The sequence below is a fragment of the Bombina bombina genome, chromosome 4 (assembly GCF_027579735.1).
Source record: "Bombina bombina isolate aBomBom1 chromosome 4, aBomBom1.pri, whole genome shotgun sequence".
NCBI lineage: Eukaryota > Metazoa > Chordata > Amphibia > Anura > Bombinatoridae > Bombina > Bombina bombina.
In genome coordinates, this window is record NC_069502.1 from 458114177 (window position 1) to 458135590 (window position 21414).

Sequence of the window (21414 nt, forward strand, 5' to 3'; positions counted from 1 at the left end):
GAGAGGTAGACGGCTCAGAGGGACTAAGAGCCTTAGCGGGCTCGTCTCCTTTCTTAGACTTTATAACGATGTTAAGGCATGTGGAACATAACTGAGTGGGCTGGAAAACCACAGCCTCCTCACAATATAAACAGGTATGATTTAGTACAGAAGGAGTACCTTCCAACATGTCAGAGTCCTCCCTAGATCATGTTATACCCACAGGAGGACAGAAATAAAAACGTTTTTTATTATAGAAAACTGCACCTTTATACTCCCAGTGGCTGGGGCACTCACCACCAGTGTTCCCTCTAAGGACAGTTTTGTGTGTTACCTAATTAACTGTTTCACTGCTGGGCCGCACAGAAAACTGGCTTTAGAGGGAACACTGCTCACCACCTCCTAGACCCAGACAGTAAACAGAGGAAACGCTCTCCTCAGGTTCAAGTCTCAGCCAGAATGGAGGAAATGAACATAGACCACACCCGGCCACATGGAGTGCAAGACAGTACTTCCCCTGTTATTACAAGTACAGCAAGAAATAGGAGCTGTGCAACACTTCAAAAAACGAAAGTGAAACCTGTTTGTTCCAGCCAAAAACAGTCTATCAGCCCAGGAAAATATCACACAAAGCAGCATGTAATTAATACACGGATTAATTAACCCCAACTGTTCAATAAACCTCCTTCAGAGAATATTAACCCTGGATCCTATTAAGGTATAAAGGAGCCACACTGGGACCCTGTTATAGCATTTTATGTGTAAAAATTGAAACAATCTTACCTCCAGGATCCATGCTGTGGAACAGAACACAGCCTCTCCAGAGTCTTATAGCAGCGCTCCTGACATGGACTTGAGTGAGAGAAAGCAGGCAGTGAAACTCGTCAACATTGATTGTTTAGGAGCTGTTAGCAGTAGTCTGGATGGTTTCGCAGAAAAACTTTCCCTGCATCTCCAGACTCTAACTTTCATCAATACTCTCACTGAGAGGTTGACATGACTACTTAAAACTCCAGTCCTATCTCAAAGGGCAGATACCCTTTTACAAGACTCTCCGAATCTTCTGCCACCTCCTAATGTGAAGAAAGGCAAAGAATGACTGGGGTAATGAGGAAGTGGGAAGGATATTTAAGCCTTTGGCTGGTGTGTCTTTGCCGCCTCCTGGTGGCCAGGTGTTGTATTTCCCAACAGTAAAGAATGAAGTGATCAATTACTCCTGGGAATTACCTGTCGAGGCAAAGATACCCAATCCCCAAGAGCTCTAAAAACTCTAGAAACTAGTCTTATCTATGCCTCTGCTGGAGGAAGGTGAAGAATTCAGTAAGAGGCGCTTTCAGTCTATGCTGAGGCCCGTTATCTTCTCAGAGTACAATGTTTGTCAGAGGGATGTATATGAGGGGTATGGTTAGTGGCTCTCTTTTGGGAAAATTTGTCACAGACTTTCCATAGTGGTCGCAGGGACTTGTCTTTCGACTCCTCCTATGGATCTACACTATACTCCTATTCCATAACTTCTGCTGACATGTTTCAGTACTGGTTTGGCTTTCTACTGGTTGTTTACCGGTAGATGAGAATCTATTAGTATCATATTTTATTTATATGACACTCTGTAGCTTTGTTTGAGCAAATATATATATATATATATATATATATATATATATATATATATATAAAATGGTTATTCTCCTTTTAATTTTTGTAAGCGTCGGATTTATGAGTTTATAAGTTTCCTTTTTGGAGCATTAGGGTTTGCCACAGAGAAGGGTGAGGTAAAATACCGTAACAAGGTGAAACAGAAGGCAGAACTTTACACTAGTGGTCCGTATTGGTTCCTTTAATTATGTGCACCAAGCAAGAAAAATCCCCTGATAATTAAATTAGCGTTAAAGGGACACTGAACCCAAATTTTTTTCTTTCGTGATTCAGATAGAGCATGCAGTTTTAAGCAACTTTCTCATTTTCTCCTCTTATCAATTTTTCTTCGTTCTCTTGCTATCTTTATTTGAAATAGAAGGCATCTAAGCTATTTTTGGGTTTAGAACTCTGGACAGCACTTGTTTTATTGGTGGGTGAATTTATCCACCTATCAGCAAGAACAACCCAGGTTGTTCACACCAAAAATGGGCCGGCATCTAAACTTACATTCTTGCATTTTAAGTAAAGATGATTATTATTATCGGTTATTTGTAGAGCGCCAACAGAAGATACCAAGAGAATGACGAGAATTTGATAATAGGAGTAAATTAGAAAGTTGCTTAAAATCTGAATTATTAAAGAAAAAATTTGGGTTCAGTGTGTAAAACGGTTACCTAAATCGTATATATATATATATATATATATATATACATACACACACACTGTATACAATTGTAGTACTGGAAATTGGAAAATATTTCTGTGACTTTAAACAGGAATTGCCAACCTTTTTTTTCATTTTTATGAATTTGAGAGCTCTCTCAATTATTGTTTTTTTACTTATTTATTTATGTTTGGGGATTCATAGTGCACTATGATAAGGAGTTGCAGTATTTATGTCAATTTATGCCTTGTTTGCTCCAATAAATGCTTCATATATGCTCCCCCTTTGTTAGTTGTGATTTTACCTATATTAGACATTGGTTAACCTCTTTATTGGTACGTTGAGGTCTCTTAGACCTAGGTATTATATCTGTTAATTCTTAAGGTATTAGTTAGTGCTGGACAGGAATTGCTTTAATATCTTCTTCTAGCTAAATATTTATAGAATCTTTTTCTCCTGCACCAATAGCCTGTCAATACTTTAACAACAGGCCATTGTTACTAGCCCTGTATTGGTAATATTGTTGGTTGCTGACAACACTTTTTTTTATAAAATAAATAAAAAATAAATATATATATATATATATATACACACACACACACACACACACACACAGTGCCTATGTAGGGGGGGGGGGGGGAGAAGCACTATTGTGGCACACTTAATACTAATAGGGGCTGACAGTTGGAACCATAATTACTGAAGGAACTGGGGGAAACCGGTTGGATAATTAAAACATCTTTTACTCAAAATCTATATATATATATATATGTATAAAAAAAAGGGGGGGGGGGTGAATATATACATTTAAAAACAACTAAAAAAAAATAAGGATGACTGTTTTCTGAATGATGGAGATGTACTATTAATTCCCAACACGTTTAGCACAGAAAGAAGCGCATATCAGCAGATATACGGGATGAAGTTCCACTTAAAGTAACAATAGAATTAAAGGGACACTGATCCCAAACTTTTTCTTTCGTGATTCAGATAGAGCATGCAATTTTAAGCAACTTTATAATTTACTCCTATTATCAATTTTTCTTAGACTTACCATATCTGGAAAAAAAGAAATCAGGTAAGCATTCTTCTTTCCTAAGATATGGTGAGTCCACGGCGTTCTCAATTACTGTTGGGAACCAATACCCAAGCTTAAGGACACGGAGGACTAGGGAGGGACAAGACAGGTAGACCTAAACAGAAGGCACCACTGCTTGAAGAACCTTTCTCCCAAAAGAAGCCTCCACCGAGGCAAAAGTATCAAATTATAAAATTTGTTAAAAGTATGCAAAGACGACCAAGTTGCAGCCTTGCAAATCTGTTCCACAGAAGTTTCATTTTAGAAAGTCCAAGAAGAAGAAACAGCCCCAGTGGAATGAGCTGTTATTATCTCAGGTGGCTGCTGTCCAGCAGTCTTATATGCCAAACAAATAATACTTCTCAACCAGAGAGAAAGAAGTAGCAATAGCTTCCTGACCTTTATGTTTCCCAGAAAAACAAACAATGCAGCAGAAGACTGGCGAGAATTCGTAGTCGCTTGCAAATAGAATTTAAGAGCACACACAACATCTAGGTTGTGTAACAAATGTTCCTTATGAGAAGTAGGATTAGGGCACAGAGAGAAGGAACAACAATTTCCTGATTAATATTTTCTATCTGTACCAAGTTTGGTTTTCTTCCTAAGGTTGTTTCGAAGAACTACCTTATCTGCATGAAATATGAGACAAGGCGAATCGCACTGCAAAGCTGAGAGTTCCGAACTCTCCGTGCAGAAGAGATAGCAGTAAGAAACAAAACCTTCCAAGATAACAACTTAATATCTATGGAATGCATTGGCTCAAACGGAGCCTGTTGCAAAACTTTAGGAACAAGGTTAAGGTGGAGCAACAGATTTAAACATAGGCCTGATTCTTACCAAAGCCTGACAAAAGGATTGCACATCTGGCACGTCCGCCAGACGCTTGTGCAGCAAAATAGATAGAGCAGAAATCTGGCCCTTCAGGAGTACTGACAAACCTTTCTCCAGACCTTCCTGGAGAAAATATAAAATTCTTGGAATCCTGACCCTACTCCAAGAGTATCCCTTTGATTCACACCAATGAAGATATTTACGCCATATCTTATGGTAAATCTTCCTAGCAACAGGCTTACGAGTCTGAATCATGGTCTCAATGACAGACTCTGAAAATCCACGCTTAGATAAAATTAAGCGTTCAATCTCCAAGCAGTCAGCTTCAGAGAAACGAGATTCGGATGAAGAAAAGGACCTCAGAGGAAAGTCTCCACAGTGGCAGAAACGACATTTCTACTAGGTCTGCATACCAGATCCTGCGAGGCCACGCAGGAGCTATTAGAATCACTGACGCTCTCTCCTGCTTGATTCGAGCAATGACTCGTGGAAGGAGAGCAAACAGAGGAAATAGGTATCCCAACCTGAAGTTCCAAAGAACTGCCAGAGCATCTATCAGGAAGGCCTAAGGATCCCTTTACCTTGAACTGTACTTTGGAAGCTTGGTGTACTGTTAAGCCGTCAGATCCAATTCCGGTACCTCCCATTTGATGGTTAACTTGAAGAACACCTCCGGATGGAGTTCCCACTCCCCAGGATGAAAAGTCTGTCTGCTCAGGAAATCTGCTTCCCAGTTGTCCACTCCTGGAATGTGGATGGCATATAGACAGACAGCAATTGTGAGCATCTGCCCACTGAATGAGACGAGCCACCTCCTTCATGGCTAAGTAACTCAGAGTTCCTCCCTGGTGGTTGGTTATCAAATGGAATCAAGCAAAGGGAACTATGTCCATGGAAACCACCATCAGACCAATTATCTCCATACATTGGGCCACTGATGACCGTACAGCAGACTGTAGAGATAGGCAAGAGGAAAGAAATATTTTCATTAATAGGGAATCTATAATGGTTCCTAAGAAGACCACCCTTGTAGCCGGAACAAGGGAACTCTTTTCCAAATTCACCTTCCATCTGTGGAAACGAAGAAAAGACAACAAGATCCCTGTGTGAGATTTTGCTAGTCCCGATAAGGCACCACTGCAATTCCCCGAGACCGAATCACTGCCAAAAGAGCCCCCAGGACCTTTGAGAAAATTCTGAGAGTTGTGGCAAGGCCAAATGGAAGAGCAACAAACTGAAAGCATTTGTACAGAAAGGCAAATCTCAGAAATGTATGATGATCCCTGTGAATGGGAATATGGAGGTACACATACTTTAGGTCAATGGTCGTCATGAACTGACCCTCTTACACTAAAGGAAGAATGGAACGGATCGTGTCCATCTTGATGGACGACACTCTGAGAAACTTGAGACATTTTAGATCTAGAATAGGTCTTAAAGTTCCCTCTTTTTTGGGAACCACGAACAGATTGGAATAGAACCCTAGACCCTGTTCCTGTACTGGGACTGGAACTATCACTCCCAGTACTATAGGATCCAAATAGTACGGGAGTTTGAATAATATCTCAAACCTCAGACTGCGATAGGCACCGGGACAATGACTCAAAAAGAGAACAAAAACCTGCAGTCACCTGAAAAGGCTTCCCTCTCTCTGTTGGAAGACAGGATAAATAGAAGGACAACTGCCCTTGAAGGCTGGATTTGAAGCCTAGCTCTGACCTATAGGACCCATGGATCATATACAATCCCGAATCAAGCGCCTGAAAAAAAATACGATAGTCAGTCCCCAACGTGATCCAAGATAGGACCTGAAACAGGTCCCGCTTGTCATCTAGGTTAGATGGGCCTGCTTCTTAATACAGGGAGAGTACACAGCAGCATTCATTACTGGTGGGAAATTATACCCAAGCTACAGAGGACAATGAATGCTAACAGGAGGGCAAAAAGGAAGAGGCGGAACCCATCTGAGGCAGCAGAGACTGCAAAACCCTATCTCCCGAAGGCTGCTTCAACAGAAGCAAAATAACTCAATACAATTTTGGAAAAAGAATGTAAGGAAGACAGAGTAGTCCGCCCAACAAAACTGATCCATAGAGACCTAATTTTAGAGGCCCAAGAGGACGTCACTGCTCGAAAAAAACTGCCGTAACCCTCAGAGGAGGCTTGTGTCCCACCTGACACATATCCCAAGCAGAAGATACTCCTCAAGTAAAAGATAATCAAGTCTAAGATGCCTTCTGACCCTTACGTTTCCCAGATAGATAATAAACAGATAAAACAGTCTATTTCCTATATAGCCTGAAGATAGAACTTTAAGGCACGATTCAATATTATGTAGTAAAACTTTCCTTTGTGAAGAAGGAATAGAATATAAAAAAATGACCACAAAGTCTTGACTGAAGGTGCGAATTGACACAACCTTAGGAGGAATCTTAACTAAGTTCGTAGAACAGCCTTACTATCGTGGAACACCCGATAAGGAGGGTCACATTGCAAGGCTGTAAACTCAGAGACTTCTGCACGCAGAAGCAATATTTAGACGTAAAGGAACTTCTAAGATAACAACTTAAAGACAACCTCATGCATAGGTACCAAGGTAGCCCGATGAAAAAACCATAAGAGCAAGATCCAAAACCCCAAGAAGGAGCATCAAAACTACACACCGGCCTGAACGCAGTCAGAGCCCTAACAAAAACTGTACGTCCAGAAGTTCATTGAGCCTCTGGAACTGAAAAACAGACAGGGCCAAAACTGTCCCAACAAGGAACTAGCTAAGAGGCCCTTCTCCAGATCATCCTGGAGGAAGGAAATAATCCTGGCAGGCCAGAATAGTGTGCCAGGACAAACCACGCTCTTCACAGCTGAAGAGGTCCTTCACACCTATGATAGATGATGAGGGACCAGCTTACGTGCTCTAAGGAGAGGTACCATAACTTCTCAGAAAAACAGTCTCTTTGGCCAAGACTAAGCAACATCCCACAGTCCGCCTCAGAGAAAAAAGATTTGAGGAAGCAAAGAGACCTTGTTTCAGCAGATCCCTGCGACAAGGTAACCTTTATGGAGGTGAAACTACTAAATCGGTAACCATGATCTATGCGGCCTCAACGGAGCAATCAGTATCACTGATGCCTGGCCCTGCTAGATTCGAGCTAACACTCAAGAAAAGAGTGATTTGTCAGAAAAGGAAAAATTGTAATGAACCTCCCAGGCACCGCTAATGTATCCAATTAGCTCCACAAGAGGATGCCTGAACCACGACCCATAATGGGTAAACTGGAATAGAGACGGGGCGTCCTGAGATTCTCATTCAGCGTCCCCTTCCAGTTACAATTCAGATAAAAGGAATTTCTATAGATAACATCCATCCCGGAGGATTACCCCCAGAGAGAGGGTCGCTGACAGCGAGCAGCAGTGGGCCTCTGCCCACTACCAAACCCGAGATACTACCCTCAATGCTAGGGAGTCTCTCGTTCACAGAAGGAGATACAAGTCAGCAAACGTAAGACAGACTAGAATCCCTACACTGGGTCGAACCCAGTAGACTAAACCCTCATAGCAGAAAATATTGCCTGAAGATCAAAAAAGATATATGGAAGGGAAAACCTCCTGAGTTTCCTGGCCCCCTTAGGCATGTCCTCACCAACCTGACGGACATGCATCCAAAGTCAAAACCGCCCCGGGTGATCTAAGAAGGATGTCTCACAGGACAGGGAGATCTTGACAAGAACACTGGAGAGCGATTCTCTCAACCAGTAGTCCAGGTAAATCTGCAAAGACAGATTCGACACAGCTCCACTCCACTGCCTCAGCATACACCGAACCTCGGTTGGGATGAGACCTGGCAAAATGAATAAAGTCCAATATGGACCCCATGACAAGTCATCGCCCCCAAAGAAAAGTCTACCTGGCTAAGAAAGCTAAATTAGCATCCAGGAATCCACCCTGTCGCCTACACCAGAGAAACTCTGGTCTAGATCCATCTCTGAGGATCGAGAGATGAAATCCCTATAAGTCCTTTATCAGACGAGACAATGGTAATTAAACCAGAATCATCGAGACAAGGGAAGCTACCATTAGATCTGGATTCTGGCCACTGCCAAAATAAAACTCCAGATCCTAAAAAAATTCCAAAATGCCTATAAATACACCCCTCACCACACCCACAAATCAGTTTAACGAATAGCCAAGAAGTGGGGTGATAAGAAAAAAGTGCGAAAGCATAAAAAATAAGGAATTGGAATAATTGTGCTTTATACAAAAAAATCATAACCACCACAAAAAAGGGTGGGCCTCATGGACTCTTGCTAATATGAAAGAAATGAATTTATCAGGTAAGTTCTTACATAAATTATGTTTTCTTTCATGTAATTAGCAAGAGTCCATGAGCTAGTGACGTATGGGATAATAAATACCCAAGATGTGGAGCTTCCACGCAAGAGTCACTAGAGAGGGAGGGAAAAAATAAAGACAGCTAATTCCGCTGAAAAAATAATCCACACCCCAAAATACAGTTTTAATCTTATAATGAAAAAAACTGAAATTATAAGCAGAAGAATCAAACTGAAACAGCTTCCTGGAGTACTTTTCTACCAAAAACTGCTTCAGAAGAAGAAAACACATCAAAATGGTAGAATTTAGTAAAAGTATGCAAAGAAGACCAAGTGGCTGCTTTGCAAATCTGATCAACCGAAGCTTCATTCCTAAACGCCCAGGAAGTAGAAACTGACCTAGTAGAATGAGCTGTAATCCTTTGAGGCGGAGTTTTACCCGACTCGACATAAGCATGATGAATCAAAGATTTTAACCAAGATGCCAAAGAAATGGCAGAAGCCTTCTGACCTTTCCTAGAACCGGAAAAGATAACAAATAGAATAGAAGTCTTTCGGAAATCCTTAGTAGCTTCAACATAATATTTCAAAGCTCTAACTACATCCAAAGAATGCAACAATCTTTCCTTAGAATTCTTAGGATTAGGACACAATGAAGGAACCACAATTTCTCTACTAATGTTGTTAGAGTTCACAACTTTAGGAAAAAATGTAAATGAAGTTCGCAACACCGCCTTATCCTGATGAAAAATCAGAAAATGAGATTCACAAGAAAGAGCAGATAACTCTGAAACTCTTCTAGCGGAAGAGATGGCCAAAAGGAACAAGACTTTCCAAGAAAGTAATTTAATGTCCAGAAAATGCATAGGTTCAAACGGAGGAGCTTGTAAAGCCCTCAGAACCAAATTCAAACTCCAAGGAGAAGAGATTGACTTAATGACAGGTTTGATACGAACCTAAGCCTGAACAAAACAATGAATATCAGGAAGATTAGCAATCTTTCTGTGAAACAACACAGAAAGAGCAGAAATTTGTCCTTTCAAAGAGCTTGCAGACAAACCTTTATCCAGACCATCCTGAAGAAATTGTAATATTCTAGGAATTCTAAAAGAATGCCAGGAAAAATGATGAGAAGAGTACCAAGAAATGTAAATCTTCCAGACTCGATAATATATCTTCCTAGATACAGTTTTACAAGCCTGTAACATAGTATTAATTACAGAGTCAGAGAAACCTCTATGACTGAGAATCAAGCGTTCAATCTCCATACCTTCAAATTTAAGGATTTGAGATCCTGATGGAAAAAAGGACCTTGCGATAGAAGGTCTGGTCTTAACGGAAGAGTCCACGGTTGGCAAGTAGCCATCCGAACAAGATCCGCATACCAAAACCTGTGAGGCCATGCTGGAGCCACAAGCAGAACAAACGAACGCTCCTTTAGAATCTTGGAAATCACTCTTGGAAGAAGAACTAGAGGCGGAAAGATATAGGCAGGATGATACTTCCAAGGAAGTGACAATGCATCCACTGCCTCCGCCTGAGGATCCCTGGATCTGGACAGATACCTGGGAAGTTTCTTGTTTAGATGAGAAGCCATCAGATCTATTTCTGGAAGTCCCCACATTTGAACAATCTGGAGAAATACCTCTGGGTGAAGAGACCATTCGCCCGGATGTAACGTCTGGCGACTGAGATAATCCGCTTCCCAATTGTCTACATCTGGGATGTGAACCGCAGAAATTAGACAGGAGCTGGATTCCGCCCAAGCAAGTATCCGAGATACTTCTTTCATAGCCAGAGGACTGTGAGTCCCCCCTTGATGATTGACATATGCCACGGTTGTGACATTGTCCGTCTGAAAACAAATGAACGACTCTCTCTTTAGAAGAGGCCACGACTGAAGAGCTCTGAAAATCGCACAGAGTTCCAAAATGTTGATTGGTAATCTCGCCTCCTGAGATTCCCAAACCCCCTGTGCTGTCAGAGACCCCCATACAGCTCCCCAACCTGTCAGACTTGCATCTGTTGAGATCACAGACCAGGTCGGAAGAACAAAAGAAGCCCCCTGAACTAAACGATGGTGGTCTGTCCACCACGTCAGAGTGTCGTGCTTTTGGTTTTAAAGATATTAATTGAGATATCTTTGTATAATCCCTGCACCACTGGTTCAGCATACAGAGCTGAAGAGGTCGCATGTGAAAACGAGGGGGATCGCGTCCGATGCAGCAGTCATAAGACCTAGAATTTCCATGCATAAGGCTACCGAAAGGAATGATTGAGACTGAAGGTTTCGACAAGCTGAAACCAATTTCAGACGTCTCTTGTCTGTCAACGACAGAGTCAAGGACACTGAATCTATCTGGAAACCTAAAAAGGTTACCCTTGTCTGAGGAATCAACGAACTCTTTGGTAAATTGATCCTCCAACCATGTTCTTGAAGAAACGATACAAGTCGATTCGTATGAGATTTTGCTAAATGTGAAGACTGAGCAAGTACCAAGATATCGTCCAAATAAGGAAATACCACAATACCCTGTTCTCTGATTACAGATAGTAGGGCACCGAGAACCTTTGTAAAAATCCTTGGAGCTCTTGCTAGGCCAAACGGCAGAGCCACAAACTGGTAATTCTTGTCTAGAAAAGAGAATCTCTGAAACTGAAAGTGATCTGGATGAATCGGAATATGCAGATATGCATCTTGTAAATCTATTGTGGACATATAATGCCCTTGCTGAACAAAAGGCAGAATAGTCCTTATAGTTACCATTTTGAATGTTGGTATTCTTACATAACGATTCAATATTTTTAGATCCAATACCGGTCTGAAGGAATTCTCCTTCTTTGGTACAATGAATAGATTTGAGTAAAACCCCAGACCCTGTTCCAAAACTTGAACTGGCATAATTACTCCAGCCAACTCTAGATCTGAAACACATTTCAGAAACGCTTGAGCCTTCACTGGATTTAAAGGAACGCGAGAAAGAAAAAATCTTCTTGCAGGCGGCCTTATCTTGAAACCTATTCTGTACCCTTGTGAAACAATGTTCTGAATCCAAAGACTGTGAATCGAATTGATCCAAATTTCTTTGAAAAATCGTAATCTGCCCCCTACCAGCTAGGCTGGAATGAGGGCCGCACCTTCATGTGGACTTGGGAGCTGGCTTTTGCTTTCTAAAAGGCTTGGATTTATTCCAGACTGGAGATGGTTTCCAAACTGATACCGTTCCTGTAGGGGAAGGATCAGGTTTTTGTTCCTTATTGTGATGAAAGGAACAAAAACGATTAGCAGCCCTATATTTACCTTTAGATTTTTTATCCTGTGGTAAAAAAGTTCCTTTCCCCCCAGTAACAGTTGAAATAATAGAATCCAACTGTGAACCAAACAATTTATTACCTTGGAAAGAAAGGGAAAGCAAAGTTGACTTAGAAGACATATCTGCATTCAAAGTTTTAAGCCATAAAGCTCTTCTAGCTAAAATAGCTAAAGACATATACCTGACATCAACCCTAATAATGTCAAAGATGGCATCACAAATAAAGTTATTAGCATGTTGAAGAAGATTAACAATGCTATGAGAATTATGATCTGTTACTTGTTGTGCTAAAGCCTCCAACCAGAAAGTTAAAGCTGCAGCAACATCCGCCAAAGATATAGCAGGCCTAAGAAGATTACCTGAACGTAGATATGCTTTTCTTAGAAAGGATTCAATTTTCCTATCTAAAGGATCCTTAAAGGAAGTACTATCTGCCATAGGAATAGTAGTACGTTTAGCAAGAGTAGAGATAGCCCCATCAACCTTAGGGATTTTGTCCCAAAACTCTAATCTGTCAGATGGCACAGGATATAATTTCTTAAACCGTTTAGAAGGAGTAAATGAATTACCCAGATTATTCCATTCCCTGGAAATTACTTCAGAAATAGCATCAGGGACGGGAAAAACCTCCGGAATAACTTCAGGAGATTTAAAAACTGTGTTTAAACATTTAGATTTAGTAACAAGAGGACCAGATTCCTCTATTTCTAATGCAATTAAGACTTCTTTAAGTAAAGAACGAATAAATTCCATTTTAAATAAATATGAAGATTTATCAGTGTCAATCTCAAACAGAATCCTCTGAACCAGACAAATCATCATCAGAAACAGAATCAGAATGATGATGTTCATTTAAAAATTCATCTGGAGAATGAGAAGTTTTAAAAGACCTTTTACGTTTACTGGAAGGAGGAATAACAGACATAGCCTTCCTAATAGATTTAGAAACAAAATCTCTTATATTAACAGGAACACCCTGAGTATTAGATGTTGATGGAACAGCAACAGGTAATGGAACATTACTAAAGGAAATGTTATCTGCATTAGCAAGTTTATCATGACATTCATCACAAACAACAGCCGGAGGAAGAGTTACCACAAGTTTACAGCAAATACACTTAACTTTGGTAGATCCAGCATCAGGCAGCGATTTTCCAGAAGTAGCTTCTGATTCAGGGTCAATCTGAGACATCATGCAATATGTAATAGAAAAAACAACATATAAAGCAAAATTGATCAAATTCCTTAAATGACAGTTTCAGGAATGGGAAAAAATGCCAATGAACAAGCTTCTAGCAACCAGAAGCAAATAATAATTAAATAATGTGGAGACAATAATGACGCCCATATTTTTTAGCGCCGACATTTTTGGCGCAAAAACGTCAAAAAACATGACGCAACTTCTGGCGACAAGTATGACGCCGGAAATGACAAAGAAACATTTTTGCGCCAAAAAAGTCTGCGCCAAAAATGACGCAATAAAATGAAGCATTTTCAGCCCCCGCGAGCCTAACAGCCCACAGGAAAAAAGTCAAATTTTTTAAGGTAAAAACAATTTAATAATTCATATGCATTATCCCAAATAATGAAACTGACTGTCTGAAAATAAGGAATGTTGAACATCCTGAGTCAAGGCAAATAAATGTTTGAATACATATATTTAGAACTTTATATAAAAGTGCCCAACCATAGCTTAGAGTGTCACAAAAAATAAGACTTACTTACCCCAGGACATTCATCTACATATAGTAGAAAGCCAAACCAGTACTGAAACGAGAATCAGTAGAGGTAATGGTATATATAAGAGTATATCGTCGATCTGAAAAGGGAGGTAAGAGATGAATCTCTACGACCGATAACAGAGAACCTATGAAATAGACCCCGTAGAAGGAGATCATTGAATTCAAATAGGCAATACTCTCTTCACATCCCTCTGACATTCACTGCACACTGAGAGGAAAACCGGGCTCCAGCCTGCTGCGAAGCGCATATCAACGTAGAATCTAGCACAAACTTACTTCACCACCTCCAAGGGAGGCAAAGTTTGTAAAATTGATTTGTGGGTGTGGTGAGGGGTGTATTTATAGGCATTTTGAGGTTTTGGGAAACTTTGCCCCTCCTGGTAGGAATGCATATCCCATACGTCACTAGCTCATGGACTCTTGCTAATTACATGAAAGAAAATGTTATTTTATATGTATTAAAAACATATATACATATAAAAATATATTTAAACAATATATATGTAAGTGCACTAAAAAATATATTAGACCACAAAGTGTGTGTCTGCATATATGCGAAAAACATTTATATATTGAGTATGTGAGGAATCTTGATCACAAATAATGCGTGATGTATGTCACAATTAATTTGGACTGATTGTCACAAATAATTTGGAATGAATGTCACAAAGGATCCTTTCAGTTCATTTATCAGTAGATTAAGACTTGTAGACCTGGTAGCCTTGTAAACTACTAGAATGCAGGTTGAATAAGTAAGATGGTACACCTCGGTTAATTCCCGCAAATAGAGTCCTTAAAGGGGGGGGAAGGTAGAGACTCCAACCTGAGAGTATTATTGCTCATCTGCCGTAGGATGATCATCTCAGTTTTCTTTAGGTACTAATTAAGTACTTCAGGATAATACGTTACTCAAAAGAGTAAAAGTGAGCATAAAGTTCATCAAAGATATGAATGGTTCGTGCTCTCTCTTAAACAGTCAGTTCAGGGAGAGATATATATCCAAAACAGGAAAGCTAGTACACACAACCAACACGTTTCACCCCTGGGGGCTTTTTCAAGATGTGTGTGTTATGTGACATAGGTATTAATATAGGCCTCACTTGTTTGTTATAGGTTGTAGGAAATCAGGCAATTAGCCCTTGGCAACTCCTCTTTGCCAATAAAGGTGGAATATTCTAAAGGTGGAATTGCGCACAATGAATATATATATATATATATATATATATATATATATACACATAAAAATAGAAAATAAATGTATCAAACAGTGTATTAATCACATCACTTCTTTTTTTATAGAACAGTAGGGTTGGATTATAAATGTATTCAGTTGGGAGAGCAACATTGTATAAGCTTAATCGGACCTGTCTTCTAGTTCTGGACTATATAAAATAATAGTAAACACTAATTCAAACAGAGATAAAGAGTAAGCAACCTAGAATGTAAATTTCATTTATAAGCTGCTAGTAGGTGGAACATAGGACATTAAAGGTAGTATACTCCATATATATCTATTGGTGTATAATTAGATCTAAAATTAGTGTAAGTTCCTGATATGATTTTATTATCAGTAGAGTTAGCTTCCTCTTGTGAGGGCAAATTATTCCCTTAGATACTCAATTTCAGGGTTCAGAGCATACTAGTCAATCATGTGCTATAGGACCCAAATAGGACGGGAGTTCCCTCCCTCCATTGGACCACATAACAGTGGTTTGAATAATATCCCAAACCTCACACTGCGATAGGCACCGGGACAATGACTCTAAAAGAGAACAAAAACACCTGAAAAGCCTTCCCTCTTTCTGTCGGAAGACAGGATCAAGAGAAGGAAAACTGCCCTGGAAGGCTGGATTTGAAGCCTAGCTCTGACCTATAGGACCCATGATCATATACAATCCTGAATCAAGCGCCTGAAAAAAATGTGATTGTCCGTCCTCAACGCGATCCAAGATAGGACCTGAAACAGGTCCCTCCTGTCATCTAGGTTAGATGGGCCTGCTCTGCCTGGACCTATTCCTGGACTGAGTCGGCCCCAAAACCACCTGGATAGCTCAGGTCATCAAAACGGAAAAAAAACTGCAGAATAGCGGAACCAAATTAACTCTCTTTCTCAAGCAGAATGAAAGAGTAGACTTAGAAGTCATATCTGTCAGAGCGACTTAAGGTCTAAACAGAATAAAACCTGACGCCCTAGCTCAGAGGCTAGAAGTCTGTGAATAATCCAGATAAGGAATTATAAGCTCCAATGGCTTAATTCTTTCTCGAAAATATTGAGGGAACCATCACCTCGAATCGAGACAGAGATGCTTCAACAGGAAGTTTCCAGATAATGCAACAACTTAAGTCATCAGTACATAAATATCCCGTATGAGGAAACCTCTTCCTAAAAATTGTTTCCTCAATAACCAAGAGCCCGGAACTGGGATTCCAAGAAATAAAAAAAAATGAAAATAAAATAAAAATATAGACAAAAAGGAATAGGATCCTTTAATACCACACCTTCTTAACCTATTTAATAATGTCCCCAGCTCTGAACCTTTTCCAGATACGATGATGCAGGCACATATTTCAGTCATGCCTAAACCAGGCAAACCCCCAACTTCCCCAGCAAATTTTCGGCCTATTTCCTTGCTGAATGTCAACCTAAAACTCTACGCAAAAATTTTAGCAACGAGAATAAATAAATTCCTCCCTAGTTTGGTCCATTATGACCAAGTAGGTTTCGTCCCGCAGCGGGAAGCTAGAGATAATATATGTAAGGTTGTACACCTAATGGAATATGTCAAAAATGCCAACATTCAATCAGTGCTCCTATCTACAGATGCTGAAAAAGCTTTTGATAGGCTAGATTGGACTTTCTTGCAAGCAACTCTTCAAAAATTTGGTTTCCCAACTTTATTTATTGATAACATTTTTGCCCTCTATTCCAACCCGACTGCACAGATCAAGGTTAATGGGACGTTGTCTGATCAATTTGAAATTCAGAATGGTACACGCCAAGGTTGCCCCTTATCCCCCTTACTATTTGTTTTATCCCTAGAGCCATTGGCTGAAAGAATCCGTAACAACCCGGAGATATTAGGTATTACAGTAAATAAGGAAATTTATAAGTTAGCAATGTTTGCTGATGATTTCTTAATGACACTAACAGCACCAGATCAATCCTTATTGATGGCCCAACGTGAACTGGGGGCATTCAGTGAAGTCTCCAATTTTTTGATTAATCATAGTAAATCGGAATTACTCCCAATAAATTTATCTAATAGAGACATTGCAGCACTTGACCAAAAGTACTCCTATAAAATACAAAATGAGGGGTTGAGATACCTGGGAATTTTTTTTATCCCCTTAGCATGAGGATCTACGTAAATTGAATTATGGCCGACTAGTGAAGGAATTTATACATTTGACATCTTCCTGGCTCCCAAAAAACATTTCTTGGCTGGGTAGAATTGCGGCTGCAAAGATGACACTTCTGCCAAAGGCTTTATATGTAATGCAAGCCCTCCCAATTCCCGGAGTTAGGGGATATCTTAGGAAACTACAATCTATTATAGATACATACATTTGGCACCGTAGGCCCCCGAGAATAGCAAAAAGCACCATGTACATCCATAGAGAGGAGGGAGGTTTAGGACTTCCCCACATTTATTTATACAAACAAGCTATATCACTTAATCGTATAATAGATTGGTGTAGACAAGGAGACAATTCTTATAAAAGATTTGTTTGTCTAGAGTCGCAACTATTGGAAACCCCACACCTAGGTAAGCATTTGTTGGGCCCCACAGAAACCCTCAGAAGACTTACTGGATGCATATCCAATTTTAAAAGAGGTGTGGTCTGACTGGGTACTAATAAGGGACAAATTTTGTTTGATTACCACAAAATACTCACCATTAACTATTTTACGCCCAAATAGGGAACTTCCAGCGACCTCAGGAAAGTTGATAGGTATGACAACAACTCCGCACTCTTTGCAGGACCATGTCCCAATACATACAATACTGACAAATAACCAGTTATCAACTAGAGATATTTTAGTGGAAAAGGGATTAAAAATGTTCGATTCCTGGTTGTTTTATCACCAGGTGAGACACTTCTTAATTACTCACAAGTCATATAAAGACATGGTGAGACGCCTTACAATATTTGAATCTCTCTGCACTTCAGTTACACATCCACAAAAGGTCATCTCCTTGATGTACCGATGCCTTCTTAAATCTCATTACCCCGGTCTGCCGAACTATATTTGTAAATGGGAAAAAGAAATGAACTTGAGTTTCTCGGCTAGACAATGGTCCCTTTGGCTTAAATATACGTCCAAATCTGCTCATTCTGCCATGGGGTTAGAAACAAACTTAAAGATTATCACTAGGTGGTACTTAACCCCCAGCAGACTAAAATACATGTTTAAAAATGCTAGTGATAAGTGCTGGAGAGGGTGTGGGCACACAGGCACCATGTATCACATATGGTGGGAGTGCGAGACGATTAAGCCCTTCTGGACGCAGGTTCACACTCTCGCCTGCCGTGTTATAGGTAGTCAATTGGAGCTCTCACCTCAAATAGTTTTATTTAATGATATTTCGGAAATCCCATGTAAGATTAGAAGGCATTTATATCAATTTCTAATAAATACGGCTAAAAGATTAATCCCTACATTTTGGAAGAGTCCATTGGTACCCACTATCAGTCAATGGGTTGACCAGGTATCAAATATTCTGATCCTAGAGAGATTTCATTATTTCAAGACGGGCCAAATGGACTTTTTCCATGACATGATGTTCCTATGGGAGCAATTCATACATAGTATATAAAAAATGGGTTTGGTTTCGAGTCACTGTGTATGGTTTTGTTTGCTGCAGTTCACCCTCAGGTTTTCTGGATACTAAGTGACCTACACCTGGGGACTTAGAAATGTGGAGAGTATTGGTAATTGTACTTCCCTATGTGACCCATGACAATTGGTATCCCCCCACCACGAGCATAGTCTTGTGGATGTTAATGCGCAATATCTACACTGCACACCCCTGAATTTGTTGAAATTGGTTAAAATGTATTATTTAGCTTTTTGTAATTTATATCTATACTAGTAGACATTTAGGCACTCTCATATGGGAACGCCATGAAATAGTGTATTGTGGTTATCTTTTTGATACTATTTCAATTACATCTTGTAATGTCATCTTAGAATTTTTCATAATTGGATGTATGCCATTGTTTGCATAAGATGTATATGATGTTTATAATGTACTGCACTATTGGAAAATAAAGAGATAATAAAAAAAAAAAAAAAAGGAATAGGATCCATCCTTCTCCACACCCGTCTTAATCAAAATCGCTATCTGATTTAGAGACCTGAGATTTGACTGGCAGATCAGTACTAGGAATCTCTAATATCGCGCAAGCGTGCCACTCTAAATCTAAAGGTGAGATCCTCCTCTAACGGAGGAAAGGAAGCAGCAGGCTCTGACCCAGGAGGTCCTTCCTCTGAAGCCTCAGAGAGAACCGCAACCCCAGATGACTAATCGGATACAACCGTCAATTTACACTATGCTCCCTGGGCAGGAGTGAATGCATTAACCCTTCGTTTGCACGTAGAAGTATGAGGCAAAACCGCTAAGGCCGCAGACATGGCCATAAAGAACTGCGCAGTAACGTCTGGTGGAAAAATGCCCCCTCCAGGTTGGAGGATTAGCGGTGCCAGGGGAAGCTGCATGTGTAGGATCAGATGACTCTAGGGGACACACCTCACGGGACGAAGAGTCCTCAGAGGCGGAAGGCTCAGTGGTATCTAAAATCTCAATATTTGTTGATGAAAAACCCTGTTGCGGCATATGGAACATAATTGAGAGGGCTGGACTACCCGGGCATCCTCACAATATACACAGGTATCAAATTCTGTCGTAGAGGGATCCCCCTCTAAAAATTAAGAATACTCCATAACTAGGTATACCTATTTAAATCAGAGAAAAAATAATGGCACCTTATACCCCCAATGACCGGGGCACTCACCACCTCCTATGACCCAGACAGATATAGAGAAACTCGCTCCTCTCCGTAGTCACTCGGTCAGGAATAGGAAATGGAAACCGTGACCACTCTTGGTCACACGGTGCGCCATGCAGGACCGCCCCTGATAAAGGAAAAGTGCGCCAAACTTAATAAAACTGTGCAGCACTTAAGTAAAAAGGCAACCTGTACGTTCCGTATCAGCCTATGAGCCCGAACATTTCACACACAAAGCAGCAGTAATCACAAACATATGATTAAACCCCACTGTTCAACAATCCCCCTCAGATTCCATAAAGATAAAAGGAGTCCCACTGTGACCCTGTCTTCTAGCGTTAACGTACTTGTAAAAAATGAAACGATCTTACCGGAATCTATGCCGTGGAACAGAAACACAGTCCTTCAAGTGTGACAGACTGTAGCATCGCTTCTGACATGGACTTGAGTGATGAAAAGCAGGCAGCAAAACTTGTCAACGCTGATTGCTTAGGAGCTGTTAACATGAGTCTGGATAGATTTGCAGAAAGACTCTCCCTGCATCTCCAGACTAACTTTCATCAATGCTCTCACTAAGAGAGTCTGACAAGACTACTTAAAACTCCAGTCCCATATCAAAAATAGATACCCTTCCAAAGGAAGTACTCCGAAATCTTCTGACACTTCTCTGCCAACCTCCTGTGACGAAAGGCAAAGAATGACTGAGGGATGAGAGAAGTGGGGGAGGTATTTAAGCCTTTGGCTGGGGTGTCTTTGCCTCCTCCTGGTGGCCAGGTTCAGTATTTCCCACCAGTAATGAATGCAGCTGTGGACTCTCCCTGTATTAAGAAGGAAATCTTGATTGAAGAAAAATCTTTTACAGACACCAAACTTCACCTCCTCCTTGCACTGAAGGCAAAGATAATGACTGGGGTTTGAAGGGGAGTGATACTTAACAGCTTTTGCTCTTTGCCTCCTCCTGCTGGCCAGGAGTGATATTCCCAACAGTAATTGAGGACGCTGTGGACTCACCATATCTTAGGAAAGAAAGTTGCTTAAAATTGCATGCTCTATCTGAATAACAAAAGAAAACATGTGGGTTCAGTGTCCCTTTAAGCTATTAAATCATCAGCCAAAGTGGCTGATACCTATTACCGTTTATTACCTCTATTACAACTACCAGAACTTCAAATCTTATAATTAAGTGTAAAGTTATGAGGGTAGTATACACATAGCCCTATAAAGTCCACAGCGTTATCAGCTGGTACCATTAATCATATGTTGCCGTGCTTATATAAGTTACCAAAATTATTACCATTTATTACCATATGTAAGTTACCACAGCAACAGTTCTATAAGGTGGATAATATTTCTAACATCAAAATGAGGTTTAAAGTTCACATCAGAAGTGGTTGTAGCTATTACCGTTTATTACCAATGATAAGCTACCACAACAACAGCTATATAATGAGAATAATGTGACTGACATTGATTTGAAGCTATAAATTTCACAGCAGAAATTGCTGGAACGGTTACAATTTAATACCATTAATAAGCTACCACAACGCCAGCTGCCTAGACAGAGCTTAAACTTAAATAAGAGCCAATTTGAACCGGAACCGTTTAAAGTTCACAGCGGTTGTGAGAATGTCTTAATTACAAGGACAGGAAGCAGTGCGAACGTCTGAGGCGCGTTTCGCAACTGCTTTTTTTTTAAAAAAACCATTGTTAAAAACATATTGTATCAGTATATACTTTATTAATAAATCATCCAAGAAACTGATCCTGCATTGCCACTGGGTTATTAGCAACGCTAAAATATCTCAGAGCTGGATTTAAGCTCTAACGTGTG